Genomic DNA, 14,895 nt, shown 5'->3' with positions numbered 1-14,895 from the left:
CGAGATAGCGGGCCCGAGAGACGGGAAGGACGGTCGTGCCATCCACGGTGATAGAGAAGTCAGGGAGAGGACCGGGTTTGGGAGGGAAGGTGAGGAGCTCAGTCTTGCTCATGTTGAGTTTTAGGTGGCGGGCCGACATCCAGGTGGAGACGTCCCAGAGGCGGGAGGAGATGCGAGCCTGAAGGGAGGGGGAGAGGACAGGGGCGGAGATGTAGATCATTATCAATAATGATATCAATAATTAATAATGATCATTATTATCATTATTATTATTATTATAAGTGCTGAACAGATTTCAGTGTTATTATTATTGGTATTTATTAAGTGCTTACCATGTGCCAGGCTGGGTTGGGTACAAGCAAATGAGGTTGGACACAATCCCTGTCCCATATGGAGCTCGCAGTCTCGATCCCCATTTTACAGATGAGGTAACTGAGGCACAGAAAAGTGAAGTGCCTTGCCCAAGGTCACAAAGCAGATAAATGGCAGAGCCAGGAGAAGAACTCATGACCTTCTGACTCCTAGGCCCATGTTCTATCACTGCGCCATGCTGCTTTTGCTTATTATTATACTGTTGCTGTTATTATTATTATCTGGGCCCTAATTCACTTTAATGTAGTGTTGCCTGAGCACTGGGGCTGTAATTATAATAATTATGTTATTTGTTAAGCACTTACTTTGTGCCAGTAGCCAGTACTGTACTAAAAGCTGGGTTGGATACAAGCAAATTAGGTTGGATGCAGTCCCTATTCTACATGGGGCTCACAGTCTCAATCCCCATTTTACAGATGAGGTAACTGAGGCCCAGAGGAATGAAGTGATTTGCCCAAGGTCACACAGCAGACAAGTGGCAGAGCTGGGATTAGAACCCATGACCTTCTGACTCCCAGGCCCGTGCTCTATCCACTAGGCTATTCTGCTTCTCTAGCATCTTGGGCCTGGAGGGCCATTTCCCTCTTGGCTTCAGGATCAGAGCTAATGATGATGATGATGATGATGTTGGTATTTGTTAAGCGCTTACTATGTGCCAAGCACTGTTCTAAGCACTGAGGTAGATACAAGGTTATCGGGTTGTCCCACGTGGGGCTCACAGTCTTAATCCCCATTTTCCAGATGAGGTAACTGAGGCCCAGAGAAGTTAAGTGACTTGCCCACAGTCACACAGCTGGCAAGTGGCGGAGCCGGGATTAGAACCCATGACCTCTGACTCCCAAGCCCGTGCTCTTTCCACTATGCCACACTGCTTCTCTGAGAGAGAAGCAGAGAAAGAAACAGAGAACTGAGACAGCAGAGCCTCTAGTCCCAGCCCACGGGGGGCGGGTGAGGAGGGGGGAGATCACCGGCTTGGGAGGGAGTGGGGGCGGACCATTTCCTCTTCTCTTCAGCCACCCGCCAGTTTCCATTTGGACAGATGGCATCTCAGCATCTCTCAGCCCCTCAGCACTGCTGCTTTTTTTTTTTTCCTCACCAAGATTTCCTGGCGGGCTCCTCAGAGAGGGGGTTTGTTTTGGATTGAAAAAGATTAGTCTAAGCACTGGGAAGGAGGGCCGGAGTCCCGAGCAGGAGGGATCCATTTCAAGAGGCTCTTGAGCCCATTCGCCAGACGTTTTGGAAGCAAGATGCCAGAGACTCCAAACTGACACTCGGTGGTCATTTGTGACCAGAGACGGAGGGTATTTCTGGGTCAGCGGAGGGCTCGGGAAGACCTTCCCGACATTGATCAGACCACCACCACCAACTCACTTCCGCTAGTGAAGAGTTCAGTCTCCGGGCCTCTCATTTTGGGCAGTGGTCGTGGCTGTACAGGATAAGCAAGGAAGTGTGGGTGGGGAACAATTAAACCAGGGATTCCAAGGAAGGTCAATAATAGTAAGGTCAATAATAGAGAAGCAGCGTGGCTCAGTGGAAAGAGCACGGGCTTTGGAGTCAGGGCTCATGAGTTCGAATCCCAGCTCTGCCACTTGTCGGCTGTGTGACTGTGGGCAAGTCACTTAACTTCTCTGTGCCTCAGTTCCCTCATCTGTAAAATGGGGATTAAGACTGTGAGCCCCACGTGGGACAACCTGATTTCCCTATGTCTACCCCAGCGCTTAGAACAGTGCTCGGCACATAGTAAGCGCTTAACAAATACCAACATTAATTAGTAATTGTTGTATTTATTAAGTGCTTACTATGTACCGGGCACTGTACTAGGCACTGGGGTGGATACAAACAAATCGGGTTAGACGCAGTCCCTGTCCCACATGGGGCTCACTGTCACAATCCCCATTTTACAGATGAAGTAATTGAGACCCAGAGAAGCGAAGTGTTCTCACCCATCGTCACACAGCAGACAGGTGGCGGAGCCAGGATTAGAACCCATAACCTTCTGGCTTTCAGACCACTGCTTTATCCACTGCAACATGCTGCTTCTGTACAGGGCCCTTCCTTCTTTACATCATAGGGAGTGGAGGCAGTGAGAGGCAGTTAAAGTCTATAAGAGCATCTGGGAATTGGAGACCTGGAGCTCAGTGCAGATACACCGGCAGTTAACGCAACTAAGGTCCTTGCTCCAAGTTGGGGAGTCTGGGTATTTATTTTGTTAATGAGATGTACATCACCTTGATTCTATTTATTTGCTGTTGTTTTAATGAGATGTTCTTCCCCTTGATTCTATTTATTGCTATTGTTTTTGTCTCTCTGTCTTCCCCGATTAGACCGTAAGCCCGTCAAAGGGCAGGGACTGCCCCTATCTGTTACTGATTTGTACATTCCAAGCGCTTAGTACAGTGCTCTGCACATAGTGAGCACTCAATAAATACTATTGAATGAATGAATGAATGAATGAATGAATGAATGATGGAGTCAGAGGACTAAGGAACCCCTAATCCCTATCCCGACCTCCCTGCCAAGTCACTTAATCAATTGAGAATCAGCATGGCCTACTAGATAGAGCACGGACCTGGGAGCCAGAAGGACCTTGGTTCTAAATCCGGCTCTACCATGTACCTCCTGTGAGACCTTGGGCAAGTTATTCCATGTCTCTAAGCCTCACTTACCTCATCTGTAAAATGGAGATAAAGACTTTGAGCCCCACATGGGACGGAGACTGTGTCCAACCTGATTAGCTTGTATTTGCCCCAGCACTTAGTACAGTGGTTAGTAAGAGCTTAACAAATACCATTAAAAGAATCAATCAATTAATTGTATTTATTGGGCCCTCACTCTGTGCTGAGCACTATACTAAGCACTTGGGGAGTACAATATAACGGAGTTAGTAGACCCATTCCCTGCCCACAGTGAGTTTGTAATCTAGTCCTTGCTGTAGCTCAGTTCCTGAAGGGGTAAAGCATGGGTGGCAAAGTCAGGGGTGGGGTGACTGTGCCCTATACAGAACTGCACCTATGTCAGCAACCCCATCCATTCCTAGAAGTGTGAATCCTCCAGCAATAGTAATAATGGTATTTATTGTTTTCTGTGTGACCTTGGGCAAGTCACTTTACTTCTCTTGGCCTCCATTTCCTCAACTGGAAAATGGGAATTCAATACCTGTTCTACCTCCTACTTAAGACCCTGAGCCCCATGCAGGACAGGACTATGCGTGACCTAATTGACGTGTATCTCCCCCAACGCTTAGAACAATGTTTGATACAGTAAGTCCTTCCTAGGGACACGTCTGCTAATTCTCTACTCTCCCAAGTGCTTAGGACAGTGTTCTGCTCATAGTAAGCGCTCAGTAAATCAGATTGACTGATTGTCCTGAATGAGGTATATGCAATCTACTGTTATAAGCACCTGGGAAATAGTGTAGACACAGAGTATCCTCCCTTGAATTCATGAGGTGCTGGACCCCCGCCACTCTGACGTTGGTATTTATTAAGCACTTACTTTGTGCCAAGCACTGTGCTGTGAACTGGGGCAGACATAAAATAATCAGATTGATCAGTCTCTTTCCGACATGGGGTTCACAGCCTAAGAGGGAGCACGAAAGGGTTATTTTACCCTCATTTTTATGTGAATCTGGGTCTCCAGTCTCGGGCCTCAACCACCAGCCTCTTCCATCCCCTCCCCCTTCACCCCACTAGAGCACCTGGAAGCCTTGGACTCCTATCCCTCCCGCCCCCTCCCCACACCTCCTCCTCCCTTTCCTTAGGCTCTCCTTTCAAAGGTAACTGGGGCAGCTCACTCTAAAGAGATCTGACCCCTTGGAGGCAACGGAGACTTGTGAGAAAGAGATTAGGATTAGAAGACGATAGGAGGGGGAAGTTAAGGAACTTAACACATGGAGCTCAGGGCCAAGGATGAGGTTTTGTGTCTTCAAAACCCAAAATCTGGACTGTGGTGGGGAGAAGGGGGCTGTGATGGAGGGACCAGGAGGGACCAAAGAAGGAGACTGTGTTTCACACTTTCGTGGGGCCCTGGAAAGCAAACCCCTCCAGCAGCCAAAGGGAGAGGGGTTTGACCCACTTCTGTTTACCACGTGGTGAAACTGAGGCCAGGAAGTGGGAAGGATGTGTTATCTGAAGAGACTCTGTGAGTCAGGGGTGATGGAATCTTCCATTGAGGAGGAACGACAGCCCTTGATTTTGACACTACAGAACGGAGCCCCCACATGAAGGAATCGATTGTAGTGTTAGAGATTGGTGCAGCACCATTCTCTCTCCTCTTCCCCTGCCAGGCGTGCCCCCTCGTTGGAGCAGTCAGTCAGCCAGTGGTATTTATTGAGCACTCACTGTGTGCAGAGTACTGTACTAAGTGCCAGAGAGAGTACACTACAACAATAAACAGACACATTCCCTGGCCACAATGAGCTTACAGCTTACAGGACAGTGTGCAACAAGCCAATAGGTAGCAGGGCTGTAACCCTGTGCAACAGGCACGCACAGGTGTTTTACCTGAAGGACCTGTTGATGGCCAAAGGGATAACAACAGAGATCTGGGTGCTTTGCCAAAACCCAGCAGGCTGCTTCCTTGGTAGCTGCTGTGCTCTTCGCCGCCCACGTTCGCCAGCTATTTTCCAGAATTCCTGCCCACTCTATGTGGTTCATTAGTCAGAACCCTTCACCACCGATGGCTAAGCCCCAAGAGCAAGCGGCGTGGCCGAGTGGAAGGACAGCGGGCCTGGGAGTCAGATGACCTGAGTTCTGATCCCGACTCCGTCACTTGGTGGCTGTGTGACCTTGGGCAAGTCACTTAATTTCTACGTGCCTCAGATTCCTCATCTGTAAAATGTGAATTAAATCCTATTCCCTCCTATTTAGACTCTGAGCCCCATGTGGACAGGTACTCTATCCAACCTGGTTGCCTTGTGTCTACCCCAGAGCTTAGTACAGTGCTTGGCACACATTGAGCATCTAACAAATACTACCAGTATTAACTGGGACTTTTCCACTGGACCAACAACATGACTTAAAGGCTCAGAAATCCAGATGGGAATAGAAGTCAGCCAATTCCCCTGCTTGGGACCCACTGTCCCTCTCTTCTCTTTAAAGGAAAAAATAGAAAATGGCCCTCTTTCCCTTACACCTTAAGAAGCCATTTTGATTTAGGATCCGACCTGGCATGTGAAAATTAGCAGAGAGGAGCCCAGAGAGGCTGCTGCAGTTAGCCCAAGTATTTAGTACAGTGTTTTGCACACAATAAGTACTCAATAAATATGTTGAATGAATGAATAGCCAAGAGTAGAAATCAGTCTGGGAGAATCTGAACACTGGGGACCAGACAGAAGCAGCATGTCCTATTGAAAAGACCACAGGTCTGGGAGTCAGAGGACTGAGTTCTAATCCCAGCTCTGCCACTTGTCTGATGTGTGACCTTGGGCAAGTCACTTCACTTCTCTGTGCCTCAGTAACCTCATCTGTAAAACGAGGATTAAGACTTTGAGCTCCATGCGGGACAGGGACTGTGTCCAGCCTGATTACCTTGTATCTATCCTAGCTCTTAGAATAGTGCTTGTCACATAGTAAGTGCTTAACAAATACCGTTGGAAAAAATACACAAAAAAACAAGGGATTTCAATCCATTCTGGAAAGGATTGTACAAATCAGTGGCAGTTATTGAGCACTTGCTGTGTTTATAGCACAGTACTAAGTGCCTGACAAGAGTACAATACAACAGAGTTGATAAGCACTTTCATGGCCCACAAGGAGCTTACAGTCTAGAGGGAGAGACAGATATGAAAATAATTTGCTGATATGAACAAAAGTGGTGTGGAGCTGAGGATGGGATGGATAGCAAGGGCTTAAAGAGTACAGAACCAAGCACATAGGTGCCACAGAAAGGAGTAGGAGTGGGGAAAGAGCGGGCTTAATCGGGGAAGGCCTAGTGGAGGACAGGTGATTTTAATAGGTTTTGAAGGTGGAGAGACTGGCGGTCTGTCACTGGACAGAGTCCTTGTCCCACAGTTCCAGTCTTAATCCCCATTTTACAGATGAGGTAACTGAGGCCCAGAGAAAGGAAGTGACATCTGTTTGATGCAGAGGTGGGTGAGAAACCGCTGGAAGTTCTTGAGGAGTGGGAGAGGTGGACTGAACGTTTTTTTTAGAAAAATGATCCAGGCAACAGTGTGAAGTAAGGACTGGAGAGGGGCGAGACAGGAAGCAGGAAGCAGGGAGATTGGTGAGGAGGCTGATGCAGCAGTCAAGGAGGGATAGCACGAGGGATTGCTTGGATCAACCTGGTAGCAGTTTGGATGGAGAAGAAAGGGCAGATTTTTGCGATGTGAAGATAGAACCAACAGGATTTGGCGACAGATTGAATAGGTGGGTTGAATGAGAGAGATGAGTCAAGGATAATGCCAAATTTATAGGCTTGGGAGACAGGGAGGATGGTGGTGTTGACACTAGGTGGCCTGAAAGAGTGCGGACCCTCATTTCCAGGCTGAGGCTGAACGAAACCCAAATAGACTCTGGATCTCCTAGGTCCAAGTCAACCTCTCGGATCTGCTCTGCTCTAGATTCTCCCCCAGTAGATCTAGAATCTAGATTCTCCCCCCACGGATCATCCCTCAGTGGACAAGCACCTATTCTGTTTCCTGATCCTGCTACCTGACAGGTTGCTGGCAGGGCCCCCGAAAGCTCCACTTTGTCTCCTATGAGAGCAGCGGTGGTCTGGACAAGTACGGAGAAGGGCCGCCCTCGAGAAAGTCGGATCAGCTGTCACGGTTTGCCGGCTTCGACGGAGGACTCCTGCCGGTAGTTCCTCACCGGACAGCCATGACGGGAAGTCTGTAGGACTGGTGGTGACTGGGGGTCCCCTCAGCTGCGGCTGAACATCACCAACCCCGATGGCTGTTGCTCCGGTATAGGTCAAGTGTGTGGGCATGAGTCAACAGTTTGAGGACCTATATGTTTGCTTGAATGGCTGAGTGAGTGTGCGTGCCTTATCTGTGTGAGAGTGTGCCTCTCTGAAGCCCCCGCCTCTGCCTCCATTATCTTCCCACCCCCTCCTTTTGCTGCTTTGCTCTGCCTTCTTTCTTGGCCTTTTCACCCTACTCCCCACCCTGCTACCCTTCACTTTTTCCCTTCCTACCATGCGCTTGGATCATTGACTCCCACCCTGACCCATTTTGACCTCCACTAATTGTGGCCACTCTAGTGACAAGAAGAATCAGCCTGCAATGTTGTATTTGTTAAGTGCCGACTACGTATCAAACACTGTACTAAGCACTGAGGTAGATAAAAGATCATCAGGCCCCACATGGGGCTCACAGTCCAAGTAGGAGAGAGAACAGGTACTGAATCCCCACTTGATAGATAAGGGAACTGAGGCACAGAGAAGTGAAGTGATTTGCCCAAGATCACACAGCAGATAAGTGACAGAATCAGTATTAATATTATTGATGTTATTATTATCATTATGAATAGTATTTCTTAAGCACTATGTGCCAAACACTATTCTAGGTGCTGGGGTAGGTTCGACCTTCACAACATCACTGAAATCCACCCTTTCCTCTGCATCCAAACGGCTACCATATTAATCTAATCACTTATTCTATTCTGCCGTGATTAGGGTATAAGCCTCTTTGCTATTTTCCCTGCCTCCTGTCTCTCCCCACTCCAGTCTGTACTTCACTCTGCTGCCAGGATCATTTTTCTACAGAAAAGTTCCCCACTCCTCAAGAAACTCCAGTGGTTGCCCATCCACCTCCGCATCAAACTGCAACGTCTCACCATTGGCTTTAAAACACTCAATCGCCTTGCCCCCTCTTACCTCATCTCGCTTCTCTCCTATTACACCCCAACCTGTACCCTTTGTTCCTCTAATGCTAACCTTGATCTTGTCTCTCTCACCGCCAACCTCTCACCCATATCTTGCCTCTGACCTGGAACACCTTTCCTCCTCATATCCGACAATTAATTACTCTCCCCCTCTTCAAAGCCTTATTGAAGATAGATCTCCTCCAAGAGGGCTTTCCTGACTAAGCCCTTTTTCCCTTTTCTTCAACTCCCTTCTGCATTGCCCTAACTTGCTCCCTTTATTAATAATAATAACAATTATGGTATTTGGTAAGTGCTTACTATGTACCAAGCACTGCTCTAGGCGCTGGAGTAGGTGCAAGGTAATCAGTTGTCCCACATGGGGCTCACAGTGTAAATCCCCATTTCACAGATGAGGTAACTGAGGCACAGAGAAGTAAAATGACTTGCCCAAGGTCACACAGCAGACAAGTGGTGGAGCGGGAATTAGAACCCATGAACTCTGACTCCCAAGACCGTACTCTTTCCACTAAGCCACACTGCTTCTCTTGGCGTGGTTCCCCCTTCCAGCCCCCATCCCAGCCCACAGACCTGTAATTTATTTATTTATATTAATGTCTGTCTCCCCTTCTAGACTGTAAGCTCACTGTGGGCAGGGAATGTGTCTATTATTGTATTGCATTCAGTAAGCGCTCAGTAAATACGATTGGCTGGCTAACAAGGTTATCAATTTGGACACAGTTCCTGTCCCAAATGGAGCTCACAGTATAGGTAGGAGGGACTTAATCCTCATTTAACTGCTGAGGAAATTGAGGCAAAGAGAAGTTAAGTGACTTACCCAAGCAAATCACACAGCAGACAAGAAACAGAGCCAGAATTAGAACCCAGGTCCTCTGACTCCCAAGCCCATATTTTTTCCACCAGACCACGTGATTCTCAGGCCTGTGCTTTTTCCACTGGGCCACACTGCCTCTCCGGTTTGGGGTGACCCCGGTCTGTTCCCTGAATGCTAAACTTTGATAAAAGGCCTTCTGGAGGAAGGCTACCCCTGCAGAGGAAGCCAAACACTTCTAGCTGTGGTCACTTCACTGTAGGGTCAGAGCTAAGGGAAGTTGCTTGGGAAGTACCATGGCCCACTGGAAGGAGCACGGGCCTGGAAGCCAGAGAACCTGGGTTCTAATTCCAGCTCTGCCACATACCTGCTGTGTGACCTTGAGCATGTCACTTCATTTCTCTGGGCCTCAGTTTCCTCAACTGCAAAATGGGAATTCGATATCTGTTCTCCCACCTGCTTAGACTGCGAGCCCCTTGTGGGACAGAGACCGTATCTGTCCTGATTAACTCGTATCTACCTCAGCGCTTAGAACAGTGTTTGACTCATAGTAAGCGCCTAAAGAATGTCATTAAAAAAAGAAAAAGTTAAATGAAAAGACTGATGGCTACACCAGCTACCAGAAGTTTTGTAGTCAATGACTTTCTACAACTCTACACCTTCCAAACCGCATGCTGATTACTATATCACCCTGCCTCTCTTTATGTGCCAGCAAAATCGAGCCAGAGAATCCATAACCACTGATTGTCAGCCTCGTATTCCACTCGCAGACAATCAATCAGTGGAATTTATCCAGCACTTAGAGTGTGCAGAGTACTATATTAAGTGCTTGGGAGAGCACAGTACAACAGATTTGGTAGACATGTTCCCTTTCCGGGAGGAGCTTACATTCTAGAGTGGGAGATGCATTATGGATATGTACTTAAGTGATGTGGGACTGATGATGGAGTGCTTAAAGGGTACAGATCCAAATGCATAGGTGATGCGGAAGGAAAGAGGAGTTGGGAAAATGAGGCTTAGTCAGAAAAGGCCTCTAGGTCTGTTTTGCAGGCTCCTCTTCTCCCTCCCATCCTCTAACAGTGGGTGTCCCACAAGGCTCAATTTAGGGTCGCCTTCTGTTCTCCATCTACACCCACTCCCTAGGAAAGCTCATTCACTCCCACGCCTTCAAATACCAAAGACGATTCCCAAATCTACATCTCCAGCTCTGACCTCTCTCCTCTGCAGTCTTGCATTTCCTGATAGCAGTCTGGATGGAGAGGAAAGGGCAGATTTTAGCGATGCTGTGAAGGCAGAATCGACCGGATTTGGAGACAGATTGAATATGTGGGTTGAATGAGAAAGATGAGTCAAAGATAATGCCAGATTACAGGCTTGGAAGAAAGGGAATATAGTGATGTTGTCTACAGTGGTGGGAAAGATGGCGAGGAAAGGGTCTGAGGCCAGTGTGGCCAGAGCTGAGTTAAATTCCAAGAAGCCTTCCTCCATTAAGCCCTTTTCCCCCCAACTCCCTCTTTCTCTGTAGCTCTATGAATTTGGATTTGTACCCTTTGGGCACTTGATATTCACCCCACCATCAGCCCCGCAGCATTTATGTTTATATCCGTAACATTTATTTACATTAATTTCTATCTCCCTCTCTAAACCGTAAGCTCATTGTGGGGAGGGAACATGTCTTCTAACTCTGTTATATTGTACTCTCCCAAGTGCTTAGTACAGTGCTCTGCCCAGAGTAAACATTCAATAAATACAATTGATTGATTGACTGAATTTGCGCTGGGCTTTGAACTCTACAGGGAACAGAGGAGAACAGCTGGAGAGGCAGGAGGGGAAAGAGGAGCTGGGTTTTAATCCCAGCTCTGCCGCTTGTCTGCTCTGTGACCTCGGGCAAGTCACTTCACTTCTCTGTGCCTCAGTTAACTTATCTGTGAAATGGGGATTGAGATGCCGAGCCCTATGTGGGACAGGGACCGTGTCCAACCCGATTACCTTGTATCTATCCCAGCGCTTAATACATACCTGGCGCATAGTAGGCGCTAACAAATACCATTATATTATTATTAGAATGGGGAGTGGTAAGGAAGAATGGAGCAAATAGCCAGCTTCAGAGTGGGAAGTTCTGCCTGGAGCACTGCAGACAGGACACAAAGGAGCCATTGAAAACAGAGAATCCACCAGTCAGATCGCTGAAGCTCCCTGCCCCTGGGTGGATGGAGTGAAACCATACCTTCCCTGCCTCCCACTTCCTAGGGGACAATACCCTGTATTGGAAGGCAGGACTCTTGGATTCTATCCCTGGTGCTGCCAAAGACATGACAGGTGACCTGAGATAGAGACCTTCTCCTTCCCCCTTTTTTATAGATGTTAAAGGAGGCATAAGCACTCCCTCTCTTCACAAGCGGCAGTGAGAATTAATATCTGTAAAGCATATGGAGCAACTTGGAAGAAGACACAAGGTGCTTTATTATGATTTTATTGTGATGTTTTATATCGTAGGTCAGGTTTTCACACTTTCAGAGGGTTGAACATTCTCTCCTCTGTTATACTCTGTTTTCTCTCATTTCTTTCTCTTTTTGGCCTCCCTCCCTCGCAACCTCCCACCAACTGATGTTTGGTCGGGGAACCTGGTGAGATGGCCCTCTCCACCCCGGTCCCTACTGTCTCATTCCCAAGCTGGCCTGGGCCCAAGAACCCTCACGATTGGAGTTGATCTGAGCACGTCAGAATCCCCACACCCCTATCCCATCATGTGCAGACCTCCTCGGGAGAGCTCCCAACTGAAATAATCCTGAAATAATCCAGACTCAAGGACTGGGCCATTCACCACACCAGCCTACAAAACGTCATGGGATAACAACCGTGTGGCCTCCTTCTGCTTCCTTTTCTTTTTTTAAAAAAAGTGGTATTTGTTAAATGCTTACTATGTTCCTGGCACTGTGCTAAGCACTGGGATAGATACAAGATCATCAGGTTGGACACAGTCCCTGTCATTCATTCATTCATTCAATAGTATTTATTGAGCGCTTACTATGTGCAGAGCACTGTACTAAGCGCTTGGAATGAACAAGTCGGCAACAGATAGAGACAGTCCCTGCCGTTTGACGGGCTTACGGTCTAATCGGGGGAGACGGACAGACGAGAACGATGGCGATAAATAGAGTCAAAGGGAAGAACATCTCGTAAAAACAATGGCAACTAAATAGAATCAAGGCGATGTACATTTCATTAACAAATAGGGTAATGAAAATATGTACAGTTGAGCGGACGAGTACAGTGCTGAGGGGACGGGAAGGGAGAGGGGGAGGAACAGAGGGAAATGGGGGGAAAAGAGGGTTAAGCTGCGGAGAGGTGAGGGGGGTTTCAAGAGGGAGTAGAGGGAGAAGAGGATCTCAGTCTGGGAAGGCCTCTTGGAGGAGGTGAGTTTTAAGTAGGCTCTCTTTGTCTTAATCCTCATTTTACAGACGAGGTAACTGAGGCACCGAGAAGTAAAGCTCCTTCCCCAAGGTCACACAGCAGACAAGTGGAGGAGCTGGAATTAGAACCCAGGACCTTCTGATTCCCAGGCCCGTGCTCTTTCCTCTAGGCAACACTGCTTCCTGATACTCACCCCATCTTCAGTTCCACAGCACTTATATATATATAACCTGCCAGTCCCCCCATCTGTAATTTATTTCAGTCTGTCTCCTGCTCTAGATCATAAGCTCCCTCGTGAGCAGGGATCTTATATATCAACTCTGTTGTAATGTGCTTTCCCGAGCACCTAAGTACGGTGCTCAAAAGGTACCCCCGATGGATTGGAACACTTCCGAGCTGTCACAGGAGCAGACGCACGGTCTTCCCGCCCTCTTCCACCCCTAGACAGCGGGGCTGGCCTTCTTCCTTATAATTAGGATTGGCCAACCCTGATTCCGAGCAGTGCCCTCCCTGTCTCTCTCCAGCAATGGGGATGAGCAATCACTTTTATTCGCCTTCCTGCCTTTCTTAATTTAGGATGTAATGGAATTGTCTGGCCTTAAATATCTGTTAGATTTCCCTTGCAGAGAATGTCACCAATTTATTAGGATTTGATAGTGCTGAATTAGGTTGCTTTAAGCTATTCATTTTACTTTAAGTTCTTGGTGATCGGGCCACTGATTTCAATCCCCATATTTACACAAAACAATGGCCTGTTGTTTTGGTTTTTTTTGATGTGCTTTTTGTTCATGTCAGCCCTTGGCTTGGCTTCATGAAACTTCATGAAACGGATGAACTGGTAATGTATTCTTCTGTGGGACACGCTCAAGCTTTTCACCCCAGACAGTCTGAGGTGCCCCCTCAGTGCTGCCCTGGGAGGTAGGGCAGGGGCGAGAAGGGAGAGGTTTCCAAAATAATAATAATAATAATCATGCATTTGCTAAGTGCTTACTACATGCCAAACACTGTTTTAAGTGCCGGGGTAGTTACAAGTTATTCAGGTTGGACACAGACCCTGTCCCACATGGGGCTCACACTCTTAAATCCCCATTTTACAGATGAGGTAACTGAGGCCCGGAGAAGTGAAGTGACTTGTCCAAGGTCACACAGCGGACAGGGAGCAGAGCTGGAATTAAAACCTTGGTCCTTCTGACTCCCAGGCCTGTGCTTTCTCCACCAAGCCACGAGAAGAGCAGAGAGCTGCTCTGGCAGGGAGGATGAGGGTCCTGAGGAGGGAGTGATACTGTTGGAGGTTGCACAGTTTTTAAAAGCAGGGGTGGGAGAACCCGTCGTGCCTAGAGAGCTTTTTAAGTCAATGCAGGGGAGGTAAGAAAGAGTCCTCTGATAGATCTCTGGCGATGTGCACGTCTAGGAAGCAGTGACCCACTGGATCAAGGACAGGGTTAAGTCGGGAAATCCAGGGCAGGAAGGGAGGCTTCCAACTCATACTTTGTCGGGATTGATGTCAACCCTGAGGGACTCCTACCGTTAGAAGGGGCACATCTAGGTTAGTGGACTGGAGGGAGGGGAGCAGAGGAGTCCCCTCCCATTCACCCTGGTTGTCTCCTTGTCGCTTCCCTGTGGGGAATCTACCCCTGCTCTGGGTGTTCGCTGAGGAATCCCAGGTAAGAAGCAGCATGGCCTATATATATATTATTTATTACCCTATTTATTTTGTTAATGAGGTGTATATCTCCTTGATTCTATTTAACTTGATGATGTTGTTTTTGTTTTGTTCTGTTTTGCTTTGCTGTCTGTCTCCCCCCTTTAGACTGTGAGCCGGTAATTGGGCAGGGATTGTCTCTCTCTGTTGCCAAAATGTCCGTTCCAAGCGCTTAGGTCAGTGCTCTGCACAAAGTAAGCACTCAATAAATACTATTGAATAAATGAATAAAGCCAGGGCCTTGGAATCAGAAGGACGTGGGTTCCAACCTGGCTTTGCCACCTGTCTGCTGGGTAACCTTGGGCAAGTCACTTTACTTCTCTGGGCCTCAGTTACCTCATCTGTAAAATGGGGATGAAGAGAGTGAGCCCCATGTGAGACAGGGACTGTGTCCAACCAATGCTTAGAACAGTGCTTGGCGCATAGTAAGCTCTTAGCAAGCACCATAAGCAGGATGGCTTAGTGGGTAGAGCACGGGCTTAGGAGTCAGAAGGAGCTTCTAACCTGGTTCTGCCACCTGTGTGCTCTGTGACAGTGGGCAAGTCACTTCAGTTCTCTGGGCCTCAGTTCCCTCAGCTGTAAAATGGGGTTGAAGAGTGTGAGCCCCATGTGGGACAGGGACTTGTCCAACCTGATTACCTTAGAACTACTGCAGTGCTTAGAACAGTGCTTGGCACATAGCAAGCACTTAATGAGAACCATAAGCCACATGGCTCAATGGATAGAGCCCAGGCCTGGGAATCAGAAGGTCATGGGTTCTAATCCCGGCT

The sequence above is a fragment of the Ornithorhynchus anatinus genome, chromosome 2 (genome assembly GCF_004115215.2).
Source record: "Ornithorhynchus anatinus isolate Pmale09 chromosome 2, mOrnAna1.pri.v4, whole genome shotgun sequence".
Classification (NCBI taxonomy): Eukaryota; Metazoa; Chordata; class Mammalia; order Monotremata; family Ornithorhynchidae; genus Ornithorhynchus; species Ornithorhynchus anatinus.
The sequence above is the reverse complement of the archived record's forward strand: the minus strand, read 5'-3'. Positions refer to the sequence as shown.